At 38.2% G+C, this 23,702-nt stretch overlaps 2 pseudogenes; both read right to left on the bottom strand.

Annotated features, from left to right (window-relative positions):
* Nucleotides 1–7,233: 7,233 nt before the first annotated feature.
* LOC149217779 (glycine dehydrogenase (decarboxylating) 1, mitochondrial-like) lies at nt 7,234–21,342 on the bottom strand (annotated as a pseudogene).
* On the bottom strand, nt 21,339–22,666 carry LOC149217778 (uncharacterized; annotated as a pseudogene).
* Nucleotides 22,667–23,702: the final 1,036 nt, after the last annotated feature.

Genomic DNA, 23,702 nt, shown 5'->3' with positions numbered 1-23,702 from the left:
GCCTGGAAAGTTGTATAAGGAAGATCTGAAGTAATAAAATATATTTTAAGAAATTATGTGTCTATTTTTATGCACTTGATTTTTTGTATTTACACGCAACTGAATGATATTTATCAGTATTTTATCTTAATTACCCTGCGAAGATCTAGATCTACTCGTATATGTTATTTCATGCATGATTATATGCTTACGTAGAGCTTATAACTCTCATTAACTGAAAATCACTTGAGTTGCATGAATAAGGGTTCACAAAGGTCAGATATGGCCTAAATTGCAGAAAATGACTTAAATGACATCACATACCCTTCTAGATGTAGAAGCTTGGTTTTACCATCCCCCAATACTCCCTCCAGTGAGACTGCAGCCTGCGCTACACAAGTTGTTTCTGAAATGGTGGTAGTGTAGGGTTTTGTTGGTTAGCGTAGCTAACTCTAAACCTAGGTCCAATCCCCCTCAAGTCAACACTAACTCAACCCTTATAAAACTTTGGCCCCAGTCCAACTGGTTCCTACCACCCCTTCCTTTACTTCAGTTCCCCAGCAACCACAACAGGAAGCCACTCCTATTGCGAAAGCATCTGGTGAGGGGGGCAAAGCCTAGAAAAATGGAAACAAGGACAAGGCAACCCAAGTAACTCCCACTCTTGCATGTTCTTTTTGTGATGTTGTTGCTCATGCCACCAATAATTGTCATGAACTTCCCCATATTAAGAATGTGGTCTTTGATACTTTTCCCAACCTTACCACTCCTGAGGTCCATGTTACCTTACCCAAGTATGCCAAGAAGAACAAAACTTTACACATGAATCACCCTTGTGCTTTGTGTGATAATTATGGACATTATTCCCATCGCTGTTCGCATCTCGAAGATTTTTGCGATACACTTCAAATGCTTCACGAGTTAGATTTCGCTCATAGTGATTCTACTTTCCCTCTACCTGCGAGTCTTGGCCCCAATACTTTGCCAGGACAAGAGGTTTCTCAACCCACCATCATGATTCCCCCTCTTGATGTTGATATGACGAATAATTCAACCCCTATTCAAAATCTTTAGGAGTTTTGTATTTTTTTGGTAAAATTGACTTGGGGTTTGAGTTAAGGTTGACTTGGTTAAATAGTAGTGGTTTTTGGCACATGGTATAGTGTACCCATGGTATTATGGTCTGTGGTATTGCATGTAATGGAGCTTATAAAAGGCTAGAAAGACTTCAGTGTAATGTAGGCCTGGAGGTGAGCGGTGAAGGCTCACTTGGCCGGATTGGCTAGGGCTTTGGTCGATGTTGACGAGATCTCATTAGGTTGGGTTTTTTCCTAGATTTGGGGTTTTCCTGGATAAATATTATGTGTATAATATTTATGTTTATTGTTGCTGGTTATTTGATTATTCCTCTTTGTAAATATCGGTAAATCTCAGTAATAATTTATCTCTCTACTATAAAATTCCTAACAACTGGTATTAGAGCTAAGTTGGCTTTAGTTGGACGTTTTTTGTTGCCAAGGGTTTGTATTAGCTTGGTAGATAGAGAGATAATTGAGTTTTCCTTGTAGATCTGGATCAAAAGCCATAGATTGTGAAGCAAAGTTGCACACTATTGGGTCATGAGAGATTCAGTGGATGATGATGATATGTGCACGTGGATTAATTAATTGAAGAACCATGTATCTGAAAAGAACACCTAGATAATTAGCGGTTACAGTGCCTGGTGACCCATGTAATTTGGTAGATGGGTTCTTTTTATATGGACATTGATGTCATATGTACAAAGACAACAACAAGGGTAATAAAAAAAAAAATATTATAATGGAGTGAAATTTTTAATTTGCATGTAAATGGGCATACTGTTGTAAGACCTGGTAAGGCATGTGTACCCTGGGTAATTACTAGTAAAGTTTGAGTTAGATATAGGTAATAGGGGGATGTCAAGTTAACAAATCCTCAATAAAAAATTTGAAGGGGGTAAGGGATAGCGTGAGCGAGATTGTCTCACTTAGTAGGTTTTGGCTAGATTTAGTCAAGGAACCCCAAGTCAAGTTTAAGGGGGGAATTGTTAGGTAAAATTGACTCAGGGTTTGAGTCAAGGTTGACCTAGTTAAATAGTAGTGGTTTTGGGCACATGGTATAGTGTACCCATGGTATTATGGTCCGTGGTATTGCATGTAATGGAGCCTATAAAAGGCTAGAAAGACTTCATTGTAATGTTGGCCTGGAGGTGATCAGTGAAGGCTCACTTCGTCGGATTGGCCAGTGTTTTGGCCAATGCTAATGAGATCTCATTGGGTTAGGTTTTTCCCCAATTTTGGGGTTTTCCTAGATAAATATTAGGTGTATTATTGCTGGTTATTTTATTATTCCTCTCTATGAATCTCGGTAAATCTCAACAATAATTTATCTCTTTGTCGTAAATTTCTTAACAATATTGTGCTTCTTTTGAACCATCATCGGAAGACACTTTGGTATCAACATCGATGGATGTCACAACCACTAGTAATATTTCCAAACCTTCTAATGATGCGTATTTAAACCTTGAATCCCATGATGATGATTGTTTCATAAACCCCTTACTTCAAACTCATGTATTCGAACCACATCCACCTTCTCCCCAACCATCGTATTGTATCTATTAGTTTTGAATCTAGTACCATAACTCTTCCCCATATCAAAGAACCTCTAGAGTTCCATAACACTCCAGATCCTTGTAGGGATGATCCACTTAATCATTCCTCCATCTTCCATCAAAACCTAGTCCCTTAAACATTGTTGTTTTTTAACCCCCATGTCATCTAGGTGAGCATCAATTCATTGTATCTAAAGCCACTCTTTGGTATGGTGACACCATGTATGCGAACCTATAAATTCAATCCCTTTGAATTAGTATATGTAGTGCCAAGTGAGATTCGTAATCCACCATTTCTTATCTCCTATTACATCTATTCATTCTTCCCATAAGAAGATAACCATAATCAAACGAATGGTGAACCACATCATCAAAATGATGCATATCCATATTATGTATCAAAATATCCATCATAATTGTTTAGATTCCACTATTCTAAATACATCTAGCATGTCCATATCATTCTGTAACCATACATATAAATCTGGGGGGAACATATTCCCCTACATTTACTCATCTTCCTCTACAGGATCTCTTACCAGTAGGGTCGAATGCTTGAATCCATTATTTGAGCACTTGGAACACAATGGCACTCCACAAACTCATCCAACTAAGGGTCATCATTCCCAACTTTGCATACCCGGTAAGTCCCCTCCCTCATCATATTCTGGGGGGGATATATTTCATGCTTGGGGGAATGATGGCACCCTTGGAAACCTTCTCACTATATTAACATAAGTCTCGAACTAGACCCCAACGATATAGGTATGGTCCAACTGCTCTCTCCGACGAGCCATATGCACATCGCATATTGTAGATGCTTGATACCTTATCTTCAAATATTCTACCCTATGTGATACCACACTTACCATTTGGTCACCATGTTTGACTTGGTGGACAAGGATGATTCTAGACCTCTTTTAGTAGTTCATTCCTATGATCTTTTATTCCCTTAATTTTTCACCAAGAACCATCCTTTGAAGAAGAATTAAGGCCATCCTTAGACAAGTAAGGCCACCTACCTGAAAGTCGCAAATCTAGATTTTGACGATCAATTTGTCTTCTACAAGCTTGCCAAGATTTATGGTCTTCTCCTCCTCTCCAAATTCTCCAACAACTCAATGCGCAAATGAATTGGATTTGGGGGCAAGAAGCCATTTTATAAGAAAAACCATGTTTTTTTTAATTGACCATTACGATCAAACCATAGCTTGGTTTGAAAAACTGGTAGCACAATTGGAAACCTCTCACCGAGCTCTTTAATGTGTCTCTCTTTGTTTTTGGTAATTTGAAACTTTACCAAGAAACCAATTTTCCAAGAGTTCTCATTTGGTTGCCTATCAAAACAAAATCTCTTCATATAAGTCTCATGTACTCTGGTATCACTTTTCCTTTGCACTTGTGGACTTATGTGTTGATTTTCATCATGAGTAACCATTATTTACTCATGTTTTTTATGGTCCCCTTTGGGCCTCCCTCCTGTGGCAGCATCATAGAGTCACCCTTGTTCAGAGCATTAGAGATGAGTCACCGTTGCAACCATGGATTTTGTTCAGAGTCCCATCGAGTCCTGTTATATTACATCATCCATATTTATGTCACACTCATCCCATTTCACTCACATTTGGCCTCCAACTATACTGGCTTGTCTTTGAAAAACCTCCATTTGTGTAATTAACCATCCCCTCTAGAACCGAGTCAGTCATTTCCATGTCAACCATGCATATTATGCTATGACAAGGGAAGTACTTAGTCTATCACTAAGCTTATTCCTCCATCATCATCCTTGGTGTCAGTCTATCAGCCTTATTACTATTATCCTCGTCCCTTTGTTCAAGAATCCTTATTGCCTCAACTCTGACAGGCCCTCTTCTGTCGACTTCAACATATTTATTCCAGGAGAGTGTTTTGGAGGGTGGTGTACCTTGGTTCCAACCTTCATCATTGTTTGGTGCCTCAGATCAAGCGAAGTTAATCCTCATCACCCCTTGACTTGGCTGTTTCTTGGTGCTCAATTCCATCTCATTATCGCACGATCGAGAATCGTACACTTGACGGTCCAATGATCCATCAGATTGTACCAAGATTTCTTGGGTATGTATGAAATTTTCTAGACCTCATGAGGGGGGACCCTTTATGTATCCCTCCACATTCCCAAATGAAAACAGATTATGTTTGAGCCTCAGATGAAGTTCCGTAGATTTGGCTGGCTTAGTTTCCACTGCTTACAAAGCCCACAACATGCGTGTCTCCTTTAGATAGTTAATTCAGATCTTCAAATCCCTCTCTTAATTAGTAGGGCTTCTTTGGTTGTGATTATACCACCCCCCCTCCCCCCACAACTCCTCTCAACTTGAGGGGGCATTATGTCTCATGTACTCAAGTCAAAAAATGTTTTGTATCTAGTCCTGGGCTTTGTTTTCTAGGCATAGTATATGGGACTCATTGTACAACTGTATCACTTTCCAGCCCATTGATGCCATCATATCATGTATCATGTACTTTGTTTCTCAAACCCACGTTGTTGGGCACATCATTGTTATTTGTACTCAATTATCTCGACGGGTATGGGTATGCTTCCCCCACCCCATTTGAGATTATGTAATTACCAATAAAAGGAGACTTATATCAACTAAGTAGGCCTTGTCCCCTCCATTCTTAGTCATTCCTTGCCTCACTTAAGCTCTCTCTCTCTCTCTCTCTCTCTCTCTCTCTCTCTCTCTCTCTCTCTCTGACTCCTCTTAAGTGTCTCGTGAAAGTGTAACCTACAATGTATTTCGGTCATACAATTTTTTCTTGACACTCTTATGTTGGGGGGAAATCTATTATCAACCAAAAATGTTCACCTAGCCATTTCTTACTAGGTAGATTGAAATACACCGTGTAGGATTAATTTAACCATGGTAAAATCCATTTTAACCATAGGAAATAATTTATTGAATCATTTTTCTAAATTATTTCTCATTAAAATCCAAAATACCCCATAAGAATAATTAAATAAATCATTATTTATTTAATATTCTCTAGAAATAATTATTAAATAATTATTTGATAATTATTTCTTATGAATTTTGAATTAATCACATTGGAATGATTAACTAAACCATTTTTTGTTTATTATTCCATATTTATCCCCTATTTTCATTATGAGATAATTATTAAACTATTATTTAATAATTATTTGTTTTAAACAAAGTCTTTTGGTAGAAATAACATGAGAGAATTTTTGGCTGACGCATTTACTTAATACTATTTGTTTTTAATATATTAATAAATTAATATTATAATTTAAACATTATTGTTCAAATATAGCTGTTACTTGAAATGATGTCTCTACATTGCTCTCTATCTAAGCCTTTGGCATGGTCTTCCTCTTCATTTGGTCCTGCTGATGAACCACACTTGTTGGTTCGAAATGCGTCAGCCAAAAAATTCTCTCATGTGATTTCTACCGAAATACTTTGTTTAATTCATTATGGATCACAGAAGCTTGAATATAGAAATTATTTGTTTCTTAATTCTCACAAAGTGATTAATAAATCATTTTTATTTGTTAATTACTTCAACCACTTTCTAAAGAAATATATTTTACCATTTTGAATATCTTTTCCCTCTCAAAAAATATAATAAATTATTCACAACGGTTAGATTTTGATTTGGTCAATAATATTTTATTATTTTCTAATTCTCAATCTATTCCAATATTTTGTTATAGAAAGAGGGTTTTCTCTCCAATATTCACTATGACCATTTTCATTGTCCCCATTATTGTTTCATAACATTTGAGCTCCACTTGAGTTCAAGCACCTTTTATTTTCTCTTCTGCCCATTGCATATTGAGAGATAGAATCACATTGCTGAAAGCACAAGGTCAAGAAGGACCCATCCACGAAGGGGAATCTATAGACCCAAGTTTATAAGTTCTCCTCACTAGGTGTATCATTTTGATTAATAAAAATGGCTTATTAATATGATCCATTAGGTTACTACAATTTTATGTTTATTGTTATATGTTTCTATTTGCATATGATTTTTTGCTGTAGAGTTTTTCTTATGTTTTGTAGCAGATTTGAAGCATAAACACATTCATATTTTGTTTTTAGGATTGCATGTCACCAACAATTTAAGTGAAACATTTTTTGGTACACTTTCCAATAATTTCCATTCTAACAACAAGGGTTTTGTGTGGATAACCCATAACTGTGAGTTTGTGGATGACACGTATCAAAGTGATTATAATGTGCTAGGTGCCGATGAAGACAAGTTTTTTTCTATGGTTTACCCATAACCATGGTTTTTGGATGACCCAAAATAGAGTTAGCGATGGAAAGCTTTGAGAATGGTTTTGTGTCGTTGACCCATAACCATGGGTTTGTGGGTGACCCATAACCATGATGATTACAATGCATCACGTTCCAATGGAAGGTTTTTGTGTGGTTGACCCATAATCACGGCAAACAAAGGTTTGAAGATAGAATTACCATGTAATGGTTGTGGGCTAACTGTGATACTGATAGTGTATGGCCAAGAAAAGGGACTTTGAGATAGTTCACCTACATTAAATTCATATCAGAGTGATTATGAGGAGTAACAAAGCCTTCAATACACCTTGTAAGCTATTACACTATGTAGTGTGAAGCAGATGATGTTGAATTATATGAGGAAAATGAAACTTGAGAACAATTTGATAAGACACTCCATTGAATAAGGCCAATGTAAACCTGACCCCTATTTTCATGGATGATCTTCCATATGATATCAATACCCTCCTCATACAAACCATGGTTGAAGGATAGATCACCATAAGTGTTCAAAGGTTGTCCTTGTGCATTTGAGAAGCTTTCCTTAGTTCCTTTGATATTAATATTTCCTTTAGCATCCATGCCAATAAAGAAAATTTTCATCCCACACATAGTAGTACTTACAACATTTGTTCCATGAGAATATACAAGAATAATAAAGACATTCCTATGCCCTTGTCCTCTTTCTTGATGATAAAAATGAATAACCATCAATCCAACATCTCCCCCATTGCACCAACATTTGGTTGTAGAGAGAATGAATCAAACCCATTAATGTCACAAAGAAACTCTCCCAAATATTTGAACATTTCCTGATAACCAACAACTTGATCTTGACGTGCAAAAGCATGAATTTCAGAAAAATTTGGCCAAGTAATAACCATCATCTCCATAGTTTCATTCAATTTCATAGTGTGGGATCTTAAGGAAATCAAACTATGGAGCAAAGAAATATATTTTTCCTATGGCTTATGGATGTAGTGTAGTAGCTCATTCTCTATGTAGTACACGTTGAAAATTGGATGTGTTATATAATAACCCACATGGATAAAAAAATTTGGAATCGGAAATTGGAATTCTATGGCAAGGGATTTTGCTATGAATTGTACAGATTCATTGTTAGATTTTTTTTTACAGCTTATCTACATCCTCCAACATAGCAGTCTAATCAAACAAAACAACAACCATTTTTGAATCTATAATTTGATATTTATCTCATTCTCAAGAGTTGTATCATAAATGGGCATGGCATTGTTGAAGTTTCTAAGTTTACTAAGTTAGAAATCCTCCACACACTTTATCTGATTTATTCCTACCTACTTGTTGTTTTTCTTAACAAGTTATTTACAATGTAAATACTGAAAATAAACACTAGTGCATGCTCAACATATTATAGATTAGAAACTAAAATAAGCAGAAACAAACACACCATATGATACCATTATTTTTGGACTAATGTCCCCGGAAAAACCCAATGTGGGAAAACTGGTGCAGCTATCTAAGGTTTTTCTTATTCAGCAATATTAGAGTACAATCTAGGTGCCGAAACTGGCCTACCCAATAGAGAATTTCCTTGGTAGTAATACCTCTCAGTTTCTGACAAATCTTCTTACTGAAACCCCAGATAATCCTTCCGGAAGCTACTCAGCACAAATCTAAACCAGAAACCCCAACGTCAACCTCTCTCTGAACTGCATCAGCCGCTCTCTGCCTCATGCTGGCCTTGCATCACCCCAAATGGGTCTGCATTAGCACTAGGAGGCCCTACGTGAGCCCCCTGGCCCTTTGCATCAACAACCTAGCCTCTCTAAGGCTTTGCGCAGCTCCCAGTTGCCTCTGCGTGGCCCTGTGTGGCCCTGCGTGAGCCCCGGTTGGCTCTGCGTCACTCTCCTTAGCTACTGCATTGATCTTCCGGTACTATCTTTGCCTCTTTATCTCTCTGTACTAAAATTCCCCTCAGCTGCATCTCCCGATCACTAATTCTATCTCTCTTAGAAAACCCCACTCTAGAGAATAGAATGACTGATCACTCTGGTGTATTCTCCAAGTGACTGTTTTATACCTAGGGGGGATAATATGGGGTACCAAGGGAGGTACCCAAGGTAATAATGTAATAATGGGATGGGCCATAGTAATAAATAAGGTGGTTAACCCATGTCATGTAAGGGACCACAAGTAGTTAATAATAATGTAATGGGCCCATGGTATTAGTTTGATGGTATGAGGGAACCGTGGTAATGATCCATGGTATTGTATGTATGAGGCCTATATAGAGGCTAGAGACTCCACATGGGAGAGAGGGAAGGAATATTGTATGAACATGCATATGGTTTGTGGAGAGTTCTCCTTCCTTAAGGAGTGAATGTATGGTGTTGCCCTACCTTAAGGGTTTGACCAATAAAGTGAATCATTTCTATCTATTTCTATCTTGTTATTCTTGGGTTATTTCTATTATCATATATCTTTTGGATCAGATCTACAACAAGTGGTATCAGAGCTACAACAAGTGGTATCAGTGCACTTTCTTGGGCAAACCATGGAGAATTTTTTTATTATTTTTTGCAAGGTTTCAGGTGCGGCGAGTTTGCAGATCAGATCTGTAAGTTTTGGTGCAAGATCTGTAAATTCTAATTGCAGATCTGGGTTCTATGTGAAAAAATACCTGATTTCAAAAAAAAATTGGTCGAATCAGAGTCCGGATGAAGGAGAACACTCCACAAGCCATATGCATGTTCATACAATATTCCTTCCCTCTCTCCCATATGGAGTCTCTAGCCTCTATATAGGCCTCATACATACAATACCATGGATCATTACCATGGTTCCCTCATACCATCAAACTAATACCATGGGCCCATTACATTATTATTAACTACTTGTGGTCCCTTACATGACATGGGTTAACCACCTTATTTATTACTATGGCCCATCCCATTACTACATTATTACCTTGGGTACCTCCCTTGGTACCCCATATTATCCCCCCTAGGTATATAACAGTGACCCTCAAGCCTCCTCTTATACTTTTCCTATTGACATATCAACGGCTGAGATTAAGTCCCTAATCAATGACAAAGATTAGATCTGGCTTGATCCATGTATTTTGTACCATTCTGACATAGTTTCATATTAATCCACATTAATACTTTATTTTCCCTAAGTTTAGACTTAGGGACTCCATTAAAATATTAATTATTTTAATATCTCCTGAACTATTTAGAATTTTCCCAAACCCTCTCTGGGTATTGGAGATCTCATGTGCCCCAACCTCTCCACAAAATTTCGTGGCTAGAGCACATATGATGCTACCCAAAATCAACACTCCCTCTTAGCGAGGACTGTGCTCTAGCAATACTCCTCACTGAGTATTACTTTGATCATCCAGCATTGGTACCTATGCTGATGCTAGGCCTTCCTGCCCAACATCGTTTGCACTACTGCACCCTATACTATTGCCCATGGGTCCACCACTACCACTGTTTCATCTTTACGACAACTCCCTCTGCATCTATGCTACCCACTATTGCACTGCAACTCAGTTACTGAGAAGTAAGTAATTGATCTCCCAATCTGACCTCCTTGTTGGGCCAGAGACATCCACTGATGTTGAAGCTGCCTCTGCCACTGAAAAGTGTTCCCTCTTTGACATCTATGCTATTGCAACAACTCCCTTCATCTCACACCGTTGCACACCTCTCTGTGCCATCCTGCACTGGTGCAACACTCCCGTGCCTCTCGTATTGCTACAACCTGCTAGCCTTGCACTGTCTCGGGACTCCTACACTGTAGCTCTCTCTGCCGCTCCATTTGCATCCATCTCTACCTGAGTCAGCTAGTCCTACTACTCCTCTTTGGGGATCTCATAGCAAGGTCTAATCCAAGAGGTTTGGGTACCTCAAGTATCTTGCTTCTCATCCCATGTAGTCCACTTGACTGTAGCTCGATGTCTCCCCACTTTTTCTCAAGTGGTGCATGTACACTCATGGCACAATCATCATCTGTCAAAATTTCCTTCTCTGCCCTTGTTGGCGCTACCTTAGTCTCAAAAGACTCTCCCTTACTCTTCTTTATTAGACACTAGGTCGCATAATGACCCAGCTCCCCTTAGAGGAAGGACTTGATCTTGGAGAGATCTTTCTTCTTCTGCCTCTCCTACTTTCCCTTAGATGTTAGGGCCACATCTTCCTCCTCCTACTTGACTTTGATCCCCTTGCCACTGCTACCCGTCTTCGACTGTCGTCTGATCTCTTCCTGGTGAAGAGCTGCCCACATCTCATTCCAAGGTGGGAGAGTCCCTCTGCCCAGTATACTCTAGACAAATACCTCCCAGTCTTCTGAGACAGCATTTAGGGCTGTCCTCACCATCAACTCCTGATCTAGTGTCACCTCTATAGCAGTCAATGGATCTTGGATCTCATTCAGTCCTCCAAGGAAAGTGTCAATCTTTTCTCCCTTCTTCATCTGATATGGCCTTAATTGATTCTCAAGTAGAATTCTTCTCTACACATAAGTATTCTGGTACAATTTCTTGAGAGCCTCCCACATCTCAAATGTTATTTCCTTCTCGGCTATGTGTGGCACTACATGATCCTTGACCTCATCAAGGATGATGCTCTTGGCCCTTGCCATTACCTCCTCATACTTTCCATTATCATTGGGGTCAACTGGGATAGCTATTACCTTTAAGGCGAAGTTCTTGACACGATTCTTGTCAAGTACGGATAAGATTCTGGCCTTCCAAACTGTGAAGTTCGACTCCGTCCAGTCTATCCTGGTCCCTTAATCTATATAGTGCCATGATGCTCCTCTACTTCACTCTTGGAAGTTCTCTATTTAACTCTGAGTCTCTACTTCCTGTCTGGAACTTCTGTTCTGCACTCCCTCTGAGTCATGATTTCCCTCCTGGAAATCTTTTTGCCACTGTCGAGATGCTCCCTACCCTGATCGTTTTGTGTAACCACACCACTGATCGGGGTTCCTCAGCTAGAAACCCTTGGTAGAAACTCCTCTGGCCTTGCTCTGTCAAGTACTGTTCTGACTACAGTACCTCACCAACTCCACTCTGCAATATTCCCACAGCCTTCTAAACCCCAACAACCTGAAGGTGAAAGCTCCTAGGCTCTGCGCAATCCAGCACCAACAATCCGACCTCCTCAACCAACTGCGTCAGCCTTCTTAGCTACTCCGTGGCTCTGCGTGAGGCTCCCTTTTCCTCCTTAGCTTCTATGCTGCCTCTTCTCGGCTCACCCTTGATGACGTAGGAACTGCATCACCCTTCCCTTGTTGCTGCTCTGCTAGAAACAACTTTTGTCACCTCGGGACAATTGTTTTTTGCTTCTATTTCTCCACTCGGCTGATGTCCTTAGTCCTCCTATGATCTGAAATCATGCTTTCATACCATGTTGAAGTTTCTAAGTTTACTTAGTTAGAAACCATCCATGCACTTTATCTGATTTATTCCTACCTACTTGTTGTTTTTATTAACAATTTATTTGCAATGTAAATACTAAAAATAAACACTAGTGCATGCTCAACATATTACAGATTAGCAACTAAAATAAATAGAAATAAACACACCATATGACACCATTATTTTTGGACTAATGTCCCTGGAAAAACCCAATGTGGGAAAACTGGTGCAGCTATCTGTTGAAGCCCCGAAAATCGGGTCTACAACAAGGGGGATACCCACCCAGTCCGGAACTTGGTTAGCAGCTCCTTTTCCGTTTGGTATAGTGGGTTCGACTAGGGATATGGGACCAGTTTCCCAATCTATGTGTGTGTGTGTGAAGGATTGATATTTCTCTTTCTAACAGTTTCTAAATGGAATACTTTTACTCTAACTCTAATCTAATAATATAGAAATTGTATTCTAATGAGAAGAAATATTTAAGTCTACATTAACCCAGGGTGTAATCTTTCTTTTATGCAATCTAAAATGATTTCAAATAAAAATTGGTAATAAAGATCATTCAACTATTATGAGAAAATAATTCAATAAAGATGAACCACTTCATATAAAAAGTTAGACGAAACAGTTGTGAAAAACATATCGCATAATAAGCTACTCATATATCAAGTATAAATAAATAGCTATCACCGTACAAAAGTGCCAAATGATAACTCAGGCATTCATGCAACAATATATAAACAATTGAACATGAATATCACTTTAACACAAAGGCAGAAATAATTAAGAGATAGAAGTACCATTTATAACTAGTCCTACTCACGAGCTTCAAGCGATAATGATTTATCTCTCCTTGATCTAACATCCACTAAGAGTACAAAAGTGCAACATCAGTAGCAGATATCAAATGCAAATATCAATAAATCCTGTTCCATTCATTCATCAAAACTCCCTCAGAGGGTACAAAAGTGCATGTTCTGGGGATAAGTTTTTGATAAATTTTAGGACCCTTCTCTAAATGCATGAGAAGGTTTTAAATACTACTACCTAAATCTAAAAATAACTTATTACAAAAATGTAGGATGCGGTTTAAATGACTGTCCTTATTTCAGGCAAAATAAAACAAAATTAAAACTAAAATTGAATCTAAAATTAAAACTACTTCTGTATCTACTCCTTGAAATCGCATGTAAGCAGAATCTGTTTGAGAAGAGTCAGCTGGCCGACTTCCAATTTTAGCTGAGCTGAGAAAACAGAATCGACGAGAGCTGGCGCCATCTTTTTGGTCGAATTGATGATGTACTTGAGAGTCATCCACTGGCTATGTGGCTTTACCAAGTATGCCCAGTAATAATCCCAGTTCAACTTGGTTAACCCTTGGATTGCTTCTGCCTTTTCTTGAGCCTTCTTCTTCCATTCTGTCTCTATCATTGCTTTCTTGCAATTTTTCGGGGCTTGTAGGTGACTGAGCAATTAGAAGCTTTCCTTTTCGAAAAAAATTTCTCAGCAATGTGCGATTAGCGCTAGGCGCTAATCGCGCATCGGAAATTGCCTCCATTTTTTGATCCGGGCTTCCTTGATGCATTTTTCGCCTTTTGCGCTTTTTTCTTTTAGCGGATATAAAGTTCAAATTTTGTGAAAATAATGTTTCCATAAGCTCTTGATCCTGAGTTTTAAACTGTCTATTTCTGATATCAATGTTGTCCGGTATCCACTTAACCATATCTGTGTATGGGAGAATTTTGGGCCTTGCTGCTATCCGGTGTAGGAATGAGCAAGCTAGCTCTGTGATGGATGCCTCAGAAGAACTATGTGAGCCCATAGTAGTAGTAACTTCCATTACTCTAGGATTCTCCTCCTCAAGCAGATTATACATTCCTTCCCAAGTAGCAATACTAGCGTCTCTGTTACAGGCTGTGCCTGTATACAAGGGTGCCATTTCTTTCTCTTCAGAGCTCGGAACTTTGCTTTTCTTCCCCATTTTACTTTGCGTATTGCTTTGTATCATTTTCTGTTCTCCATTCCTGCAATTCACAAGTGAAGTGAAAATAATGGTAAGGCAGGGTGATGGGAAAGTTTTAAATGTCGAAGACGTATCAAATATACCACCTTACGTGAAATGATTTTTTGATAAGCACGAAACCATATTCCATTAATAACTGGCAACTAACTCATTTATTAGCATTAAAGCGCATAACTAGGTGTCAGTTTATGGAAAATACTCTTTCAAAACACGCGCCCGAAAGATCTGCGATGAAGCGATTTTGTGATTTGCTTCACAATATCGCAGATCGCAACATCGCAGAATCATGACATCGCAAAATTGATAGCTCGTTATATCGCGAAATCACAATATCGAAGATTGCAGATCACGTTATCGCATTGCCGTTTTTATCGCAAAACTGTGATATCGCAATATCGCAGGAATGTAATATATGACAATCTTTGTTAACCTATTTTCTGCGAAATGCGATTTGCAATATGTGTCATCGCACATTGGCAATTTAAGGTGTTTCAACATAAGTTGTATTTGATGTCTCCGATGCCATATTTTATTATCACGTATCGTGATCTCGCAATGTTGGAATTCGGCTTATAAGGAGGTATCCTGTTATTGTTTTGTGATGCGATATTTCCTAAGGAAAGATTTTTGTGTTACCTTATCATAGAACTTAGATTTTTTAGATTTTTAAAAGGGATTTCCTAAGCTTATGATTGTAAGTTTTATTCAAAAAGGAAATTTTCAGCACTAATTGCTTTTTGAATTTTTAACTAAGGGTCCTAATTTATTTAGTATTAGGAATAACACTAAATAAAAAGGGGGGTTGGTGCTGGCCACAACACTATTCGAGGGTTTTCTTATTAAGAAATATCATAGTACAATCTGGGTGCCGAAACTGGCCTACCCAACAGAGAATTTCCTTAGCAGTAATAACTCTCTGTTTCTGACAAATCTTCTTGCTGAAACCCTAGATAATCCTTCCGGTATCTACTCATCACAAATCTGTGCTAGAAACCCCAACATCAGCCTCTCTTTGGACTGCGTCAACCCATCTCTACCTCACACTGGCCCTGCGTCACCTCGGATGGGTCTGTGTCAGCATTGGGAGGCCCTGTGTCAACCCTCTGCATTAGAAACACTGGCCTCTTTGAGGCTTTGCGCAGCTCCCAGTTGCATCTGCGTGGCCCTACGTGAGCCCTGACTAGCTCTGCGTCAGCCTCCTTTGCTACTGTGCTGCTCTCCCGGCACTATCTCTGCCTCTCTACCTCTCTGTACTCAAATGCCCCTTAGCTACATCTCCCGATCACTAATTCTATCTCTCTTAGCAAACCCCGTTGTAAAGAATAGAATCACTGATCACTCTGGTGTATTCTCCAAGTGACCCTCAAGCCTCCTCTTATACTCTTCCTGTTGACATATCAACGACTGAGATTAAGTCCCTAATCAATGACTAAGATTAGATCTGGCTTGATCTATGTCTTTTGGACCATTCTAACACAGTTTCATATTAATCCACATTAATAATTGATTTTTCCTAAGTTTAGACTTAGGGACTCCATTAAAATATTAATTATTTTAATATCCCTTGAACTGTTTAGAATCTGCCCAAACCCTTTCTAGGTATTGGAGATCTCATTTGCCCCAACCTCTCCACCAAATTTTATTGCTAGATCACATTTGATGCTAACCAAAAGCAACATGCATATGGACATTTGATCTTTACTATATCAAAGAAGGGAATATCCTCAATGTTCGCTTTCTCAATTTCTTCAATCCAATTGCAAGCACTCTTGTCAAACCATGTATGCACTTTGCAATCATTTTCAACCCTTCTAGACCATGATAGATCGTGTACATAAAAGACAAGTTTGATAATAAGGAGGAATGATTCTCGTATAATCTTGCGAAGTAGGAGAAAAAGCCACATGAGGCCCTCCATATCCCATCAAAACCCCAAACCTTTATGCAAATCCAATGGCCATATTTGCTCAAAACTCCCCTAGAGGATTCAACATCATCAAATCTTATCATGAAAAAATTAACAACATTGGCATGCACATTCCTTACAAAATTACAGTAATGCATAATATCCCCGTTAGTTCTAGGATATTTCACAAGAATCCCATAAACATCATTAGAACTATAATCAAAATCCTTCAGATCCACCTTGACAACCTTTATATTAATGGAATATTTCAGAGTCTTACATAAAAGTTGTTTCACGTTGACATGGCCTCTACTACAATAGTCTGTTCATTGAAAAGAGAAGCATTGGACATGGGAGATATGGTGATATCTATAACCACAATTTGGAAATTCAAGAGGGTCTCCATCCTCCCGTATGGAATATTTCCCTAGTAAGTGGTATACTATGTATACCACCCACAATTCTATAGTATATTGCAAAGAAAAATAGTGGGAACATAGGTGTTGTAGTATCCCATACTTATGAATGACTTGATGACCTTTTTCTTGGCCTCTATGGACTTCATGTGGGTTATCATATAGTTCTCTTTTAGGCCCTAGTGGAACTTAGAGAGCTTTAGGGGTCCACTTTGGATGGCCTCAGGCATGGTTGGTTGATGAGCATGTCCAAGTTGGGGAAACTACAAGACTCTACAAAAGAGGCATGTTCCTATGGTGTTGATCCATTATGCCACCTGGGGAATGGGTCACTTGGATTTATGACCTCGACAAATATTTACCTCGTTCCCTAATGGAAATATGAGAAAGATACCAGGATTGGTATCAACATATGGAAGAGAAAAGACAATAGATCCCATGTGACCATAGTGGAATTGGTCATCAGAGGAACTTGGTAGTGGAATTTGGAATGGAAGAAAATTTGCTTCACCAGTGCACCATAAGAAACACATCATGCTCACTCCATTATAGATCTCACCACACATTGAAATCCTACCTGCCACCTTGATATTATTATATTATGCTCCATTAAGAATCCCTCACACTGGTTTGTTTGAGAGATCAAAATTCCATTGCTTAATTCCTCTACAAATCCTACCTCATAGGTGGGACAAAGGGTAGGGTCTCTTGCTGATAATATTAACATATAATTGCAAGAATGAAACCATTAGGGAGAACTACTTCTATAACTGATCTTGATAAACCTTGAAAATTCAAAGAGACAACCTTCAAAAACCCTTACACAACTACTATGCAAACCTTGATTTCCATGTAGTCGTAACCTTCTCTGATACCAATTATCTATATCATAAGAGGAATGAGGATAAATATCACCACACGATATAGAAAATAAAATACAAAGAACAAGTTAACACCCAACACTTTATTAATGGAATGAGAAAACATTTTACATCTACATCATGAAAATCCTCTCCCCTCTTAGTAAAGGTTAGGACCACTATTTATATTATATTTGGCACCTTCTTTAGTTATATCATTCAATACCAGGGTTGGATACCACTTTCTATTCTGATCACCAAAAGAAAGGGTAGGTAATTGGTTTAAAAAAAATATCACTAGGAATCTTCCAGGGAGGAGAAGAAGTGTAAAATGGGGAAGAATTAGAAGACAATAGCCACTACACATCAATGCAAGTATCTCAACAATTATTACGAACACTACAACATTGATGGTCATACTAAGGAGAAGTACTACAAACTACATGTGGAACTAAACCCAATGAACTACAAGAAGGATGGGAAGGAAAAGAATCATTTAGCCACAAAATCACACAATTAGGTGGAATGTATCTCTAATGTGGATGAGAAGGTTATCTTATATTAGTATAGAAGGCCTTCATAACCAATAAGATAAGTAGATGACTAAAGTCCTCCATATTAAGATCTAGGTCAAGAAGACCAATATAGATGCCCTTTCTGACTCACATTCATAGGCTAATCTCATAATAGTGTATCTAGTTGAAAAAATTGGATTGGAGGTTAATGATCATCCTAACCCGTATCCATTGGGATGGGTAAATAAGGATGCAAAAATCAAGGTAACAATATTGTGTAGAATAAAATTTTCTATCAGCGTTCGTTATATTGATGAAATAGAATTGGATGTAGTACCACTTAATGTATGTGAAGCTATGTTTGGGAGTCCCTATATGGATATGAATGATGGAATATTCATGCAAATAACCTAAGAGTATTACCTTATAAAAAATGTGAACATATTCATCATTAGCACACATAAAGGAAAATAAAAAATTTCACCAGTAAGTGCACTCCAAGCCAAGAAGTTTATTAGTTCCAATAAAAAATATCGTTTACCTTTATTAAGATAAGATAAATCTAGTGATGATTAAAGAAGGGAAAAGCCATCCTTGGAGGGGTATAATAGAGAATAGAAACAAGAACTAAAAGGGTATCAATAGGAAATTTACAAGGGAGTGTTCAAGGAGCTTAAAGGGGTACCACCCGAGGGAAGTGGAGCATGGAATTAAATCATTTCTAGACCCTCCATTACTAAATATTAGGCTATAAATATAGTATATTCTAGAAGCAAGTAAAATGAAGAAGAAGTTATAGTTATTGGAGAAAGATGTTATTTGACCAAGTACCTCATGCTATGGTCACCCATTGTAATTGTGCCAAAGTAGGGTGAGACTTGCTGAATGCACATTCATTAATGAGCATTAAATGAGATTACTCTCAAGAATAGGTACGTTGTGCTTAATATTAATGATCCATTAGATCAGTTATAGCAAGTGAAATAGTTCACCTAGATGTATTTAGAATAAGGGTATCACTAAGTTCAATTCAAAGGAGTCACTTTGAATACCACCTTCAAAACCAAGCAAGGTTTGTATGAGTGGTTGGTCATGCCATCTAGTCTTTGAAGAGCACTAACTACTTTATGAGAGTAATGAATGATGTACTAATCCCTTATATTGATTCATTTTTTGTTTTTTATTTGGGATATATACTAATTTACAATGCTACTCGAGAGGATCATATCTTGCACTTGATAGAAGTGTTAGAAACTTTGAAAAAGCCCCAATTATTGGAAGATGTCAAGAAATGTGAATTTTCACAATAATCTTTTATGTATTTAGACTATGTGATTTGTGGAGGGTGCTTAACATATGTTATCTCAAAATCAGGCCTGGAAGGCTGCTGACCAGGAAGACTTCAAGTAACTATTTCAGACCAATCTTTTGACTAAGGCTTAGCCTCCTTAGCCTGAGAGGGCTCTCTCAAAGGGTTATTGATTTTGACTATTAATAAGATGGCTAACTCTTTTGAAATAACATTAACAAATATGAAGGCTGGACAAACATTACATAAGTTTCCATTGGGCCTATGGAGTCAAACATACTACAACAAACAATGATGATGCCTTACATAGAAGTCAGGGCATTTAGCATTTTGATGTTCAGAATACCACTTATATAAAACCACAGTTTACAAAGACATACAGGAAGTCAGAGCATGATCAATGAATTCTGAGTGATTATGCATTTGTACAACTGTAAAAGAACACTAAAGAACATATACCATCACACATTCTGAACAAGTAAATCCCTTATGAATCTTGAGAAGTAAAACAATCATTTATATAATTGAACTCTGTTTTTTACATAAGCCAAAACAGTCCTCTGTTTTATAAAATATCCAACCCTCATTACATAGATGTTCCATCTATATATAGAAAATCCTTATTCTAACTACTTCGAGCTTCCTCCTCCAACATGAGGGGAACTCGAATCCTGCCTATGATGACACCTATCTGCTTTACAACAAACTATTAAATACAATTGGTGCTAACTGGAGTTCTAAAGAGTTCTAATTTGACTATGACTCTAACTCTATCTTCTTCGTAGAATGATTCCTTCTTGTTCTTTGACACTTGGACTCCTTGCAGTTTGGCTGAGATGGCTGAGATGAGTATTTAAAGCTCCATGTTGGCCTCGGATGTTGAATACTTTACCTGCTCAGTGATGTTAGGTGATATCCCTTGCTTTTCGGTTCCAGTCCTCCATAACTTCGAATATACAGTAGCATGTTTTTAGCCCTTTTAATAACCCAAAAAGATAGGAGATCACCATGTTCCTGATGTGTTGGAGGCTTCATCGATGGCCAAGTGTGCAAGCCAAAATTCCTTGTATGCAACTCATTCAATACCCTATGACCGGTAATAAAGTGGCTTTATAACAGAAACTTCAAACTTGAGTTAAAGCATTCCACCTTTTAAAGGTACAGCTGTCTTGATCTGAATGGTTGTGATGGCTTCATTTGGTCCCTTACATGTCCTTTAGGTGTTTCCTTTTGAAAATTCCCGCACATATTACCAAACTGTTTTTTTGTGTTGAAAACACCACCTACAGCAGTTTCGTAGCGCGCTACGAAACTACTGTGTAATTTCAAAAACGCAGTCTTCCTTACATGGCTAAATGATCGCCAATGTTCATGGCTTAAGCAACTTACTCTCTTGATTGTTTTGAAAAGATTTGCTTGCAACTTTTCAAGAAATATATATTTCTCCTGAGGAAAAGATGCAATGACATTAATAACACCATTGACTGTTCCCAATATAACTGTATGAAGCTGGCTGGTACCTCACTGGCTGATTAATGGATGCATTGCCTGTTTCCCTTTTATCAGTTGCAATAGCATTTCCAGAATGACCAGCTGAATCAGGTGCTCCACAAAGAAATAGCCCATTCCTCCATGTAACACTTTCTTCAATGACATTCTGCCATCAATATCATTCTCTCCAGGTCTAATTACATCAAACTCAAATCCTAACTTCTTCCCTGCCTTTATAAAATTCACTTCACACAGCTGGTGCTTTGGCCAAAGGTATGAGACACTGGTCGAAGAGGAGAAGTTAGCAATAAGCCAGGATGGGCTCTTGATGCATGCTTCCAATAAAGCCTTTTAAGATTTGCCAAAGCAACTGCAATTATGTCTCTGTTTGATCCAAGCTCAATATCTGGAAGTGATCTGCTGTTCAAATCGAAAGTTTTTTTAATCCAGGATGTTTAACACAACCACCATTTACTTTAGCAAACCAGCTTTCTCATTGAGATAGTTGAAAAAGCTCTTCAGTAACAAAACCTTCCAGTGTATCAATATTTACGATTTCACTGGCGCTGGAAGCCTGACTGCACGAAAGTGAACCATCTTTAACACTGATAAATGAGCATATATCTAGCTCCACATTCAGGGTATTGTCATTTTTGAACCCACCCGAGCCAACAGAATCACGAGTTATCAAAATAAGAGGAAGACTGTCCATACTTTCTTTATAGAAGGACTCAGTTGTATTAAGAGATTTGATTAGTCCCTCGACAACTGAAAAGTTCAGTTGGGACTCACTTGTCCTTACCACCACTTCTTCAGTGCATTGATTTGCTTCTTCATAACTGCTAACATTTGTGGCATCAGTACAAGGAGGTTGTTCTATTGGAGTATCTGAAACAAATGTACTACTAGCTGCAGAGTTTTATTACCACTAAGTTAACTTCAGTACTTTTTGAATCGCTGCCACATTTTTCAACCTTGACATCTTCAAGGATGTTCCCATCCTCAAACTGTATTAAAGATTTTTCATTGCAAGACAACTGGTCACCTTTAATTTCACCCATATCATCCAAATGAGGACTGAATCCTTTGTTTTCAATTCTAGTTTGAGATTGACTAGAGTTGAACTGACTTGATGAACCAGAGGTTTGGTTGGTGTTTTTGTCACAGGACTAATTAGGTAGATGTGAAAACATTGACGCAAGAAAAGCACTCTTTTCCATGCTATCAATAGTTTCCTGGTCAGTCAAAGAATTAACTGACAATAAAGAGCTCGCATGTTCTTCATTAATTTTAGTTTGCATTAGATGAGCAACAATGTGTTCACTATCTGATCTTCTATCGGTCAATATGATTTCATCAGACACCTCAGACGCATCATCATCAAATATAGAGCCGAAAACAGATAAATGAGACGAAATTGGTGCCAATTTCTCAGAACCTGAACGATAGTCATGTTCAGTAATTGGACCATCCACAATTCCACGCTCACTATCAAGTTCCGCATCAGCTATTTGGTCATTTTGGTTAGGAACCACCTCACTAAGGATAAATTCCACAGCTGAATCAACATCATTGCGGTGCTCCAGGGCAACTGCCTTGATAATACGTTCATCAACTTGTGGGACTTAGCAGAAAGCCCTTTTCAAGGAATTGCATGAGGGCTTCTGGTGTGTTTGCAGAATAATATACTTGCAATTATGTACAACCAATGAATGCAGGAAAGCGTAACTCGCAGAGGACAACAAATCTCCAAAGAAGAGCTTTGAGGAATGATAAACCTCGATCTTGGTAATAACCTCATCCACAGCACTCGGACTCCATATCTTCCATAACAATTTGGTTTCTCTATCTGCATTTATACATCACAGGACCCTTTATTTGTAAGAATATTTGAAGCCGCATCTGAATGGGTCACATTTGGTATTAGATGCTCTGCACGTGTCTCTCTGGCCTGCGCAACACATTTACAATCTCTGGATGCAATCTTAGAACATGACAGATGTGCTGCTATGCCACCGACAATACAACATTGAATTGAAGAATTCGAAATTGCCGCGGGACCAAGGGACTGCGGTGGCAGAAATGAATTCAAACACACACAACAGGTGGAAGGTTCACGAACAACATGCAATCATCAAATATGCTATGAAACGAATGGGAGTTGTTACTCACGAACACAACAGCATGTGAAAGCTTTTCATATACCCACAGGATGAAGCTAGAGACCCACCAGACTCTCAAAAGAAAATGATGTGAAGATGGCGCAGACCTCTTTTCAAGACTTCTGCAACTTGGTTATGACGCCAGATATGGGTTCCTGTAACTGCATGTGTTTCAAACCCCAGGAAAGGAGCTGAAAAAGTAATCTGTATAGCTGAAGAAACCAACTTTTCAATGTCTTGTTAGAGTAGAACCAGATGCAATCATTGCAAGAAGGCCATAAACCATGCTTTTATCTCCAGATTGCTCAAAGCCAACCACGATAACCTTGTAGTTGTGATTGAATCCTTCAACAGACTCAAAAATTCATCTATTCTTGTTTTATAGTCAAATTTACACTGCTTCCTTGAAATCATTGTAGCTGCTCTCATCCTTTTCCCAATTCAAAGATATTGCAATAGAAGGAACCCCTGACATGAGAGCTTCCCTTGCACTTGCAACAGTACCAAAATAAATGATGTGATATCCACAGTCTAATTCCTTGTTGATTCCATTGATTACCACTGAAGGCTTCTTCCAAGGAAAGAGTGCTCCAGATAAACTTATTAAAACACCATCTGCTGGGGTACTAAAAACCTTATAAGCTGACAACTGTTGATGCAAACCAAATGGATTTTGATAAACATGACAACTGGGT

This window comes from Pinus tabuliformis, chromosome 1_1 (assembly GCF_031772625.1).
Source record: "Pinus tabuliformis cultivar Carrire ecotype Pingquan chromosome 1_1, CPIR1, whole genome shotgun sequence".
NCBI lineage: Eukaryota > Viridiplantae > Streptophyta > Pinopsida > Pinales > Pinaceae > Pinus > Pinus tabuliformis.
This window is presented reverse-complemented; position numbering and strand designations above follow the sequence as displayed.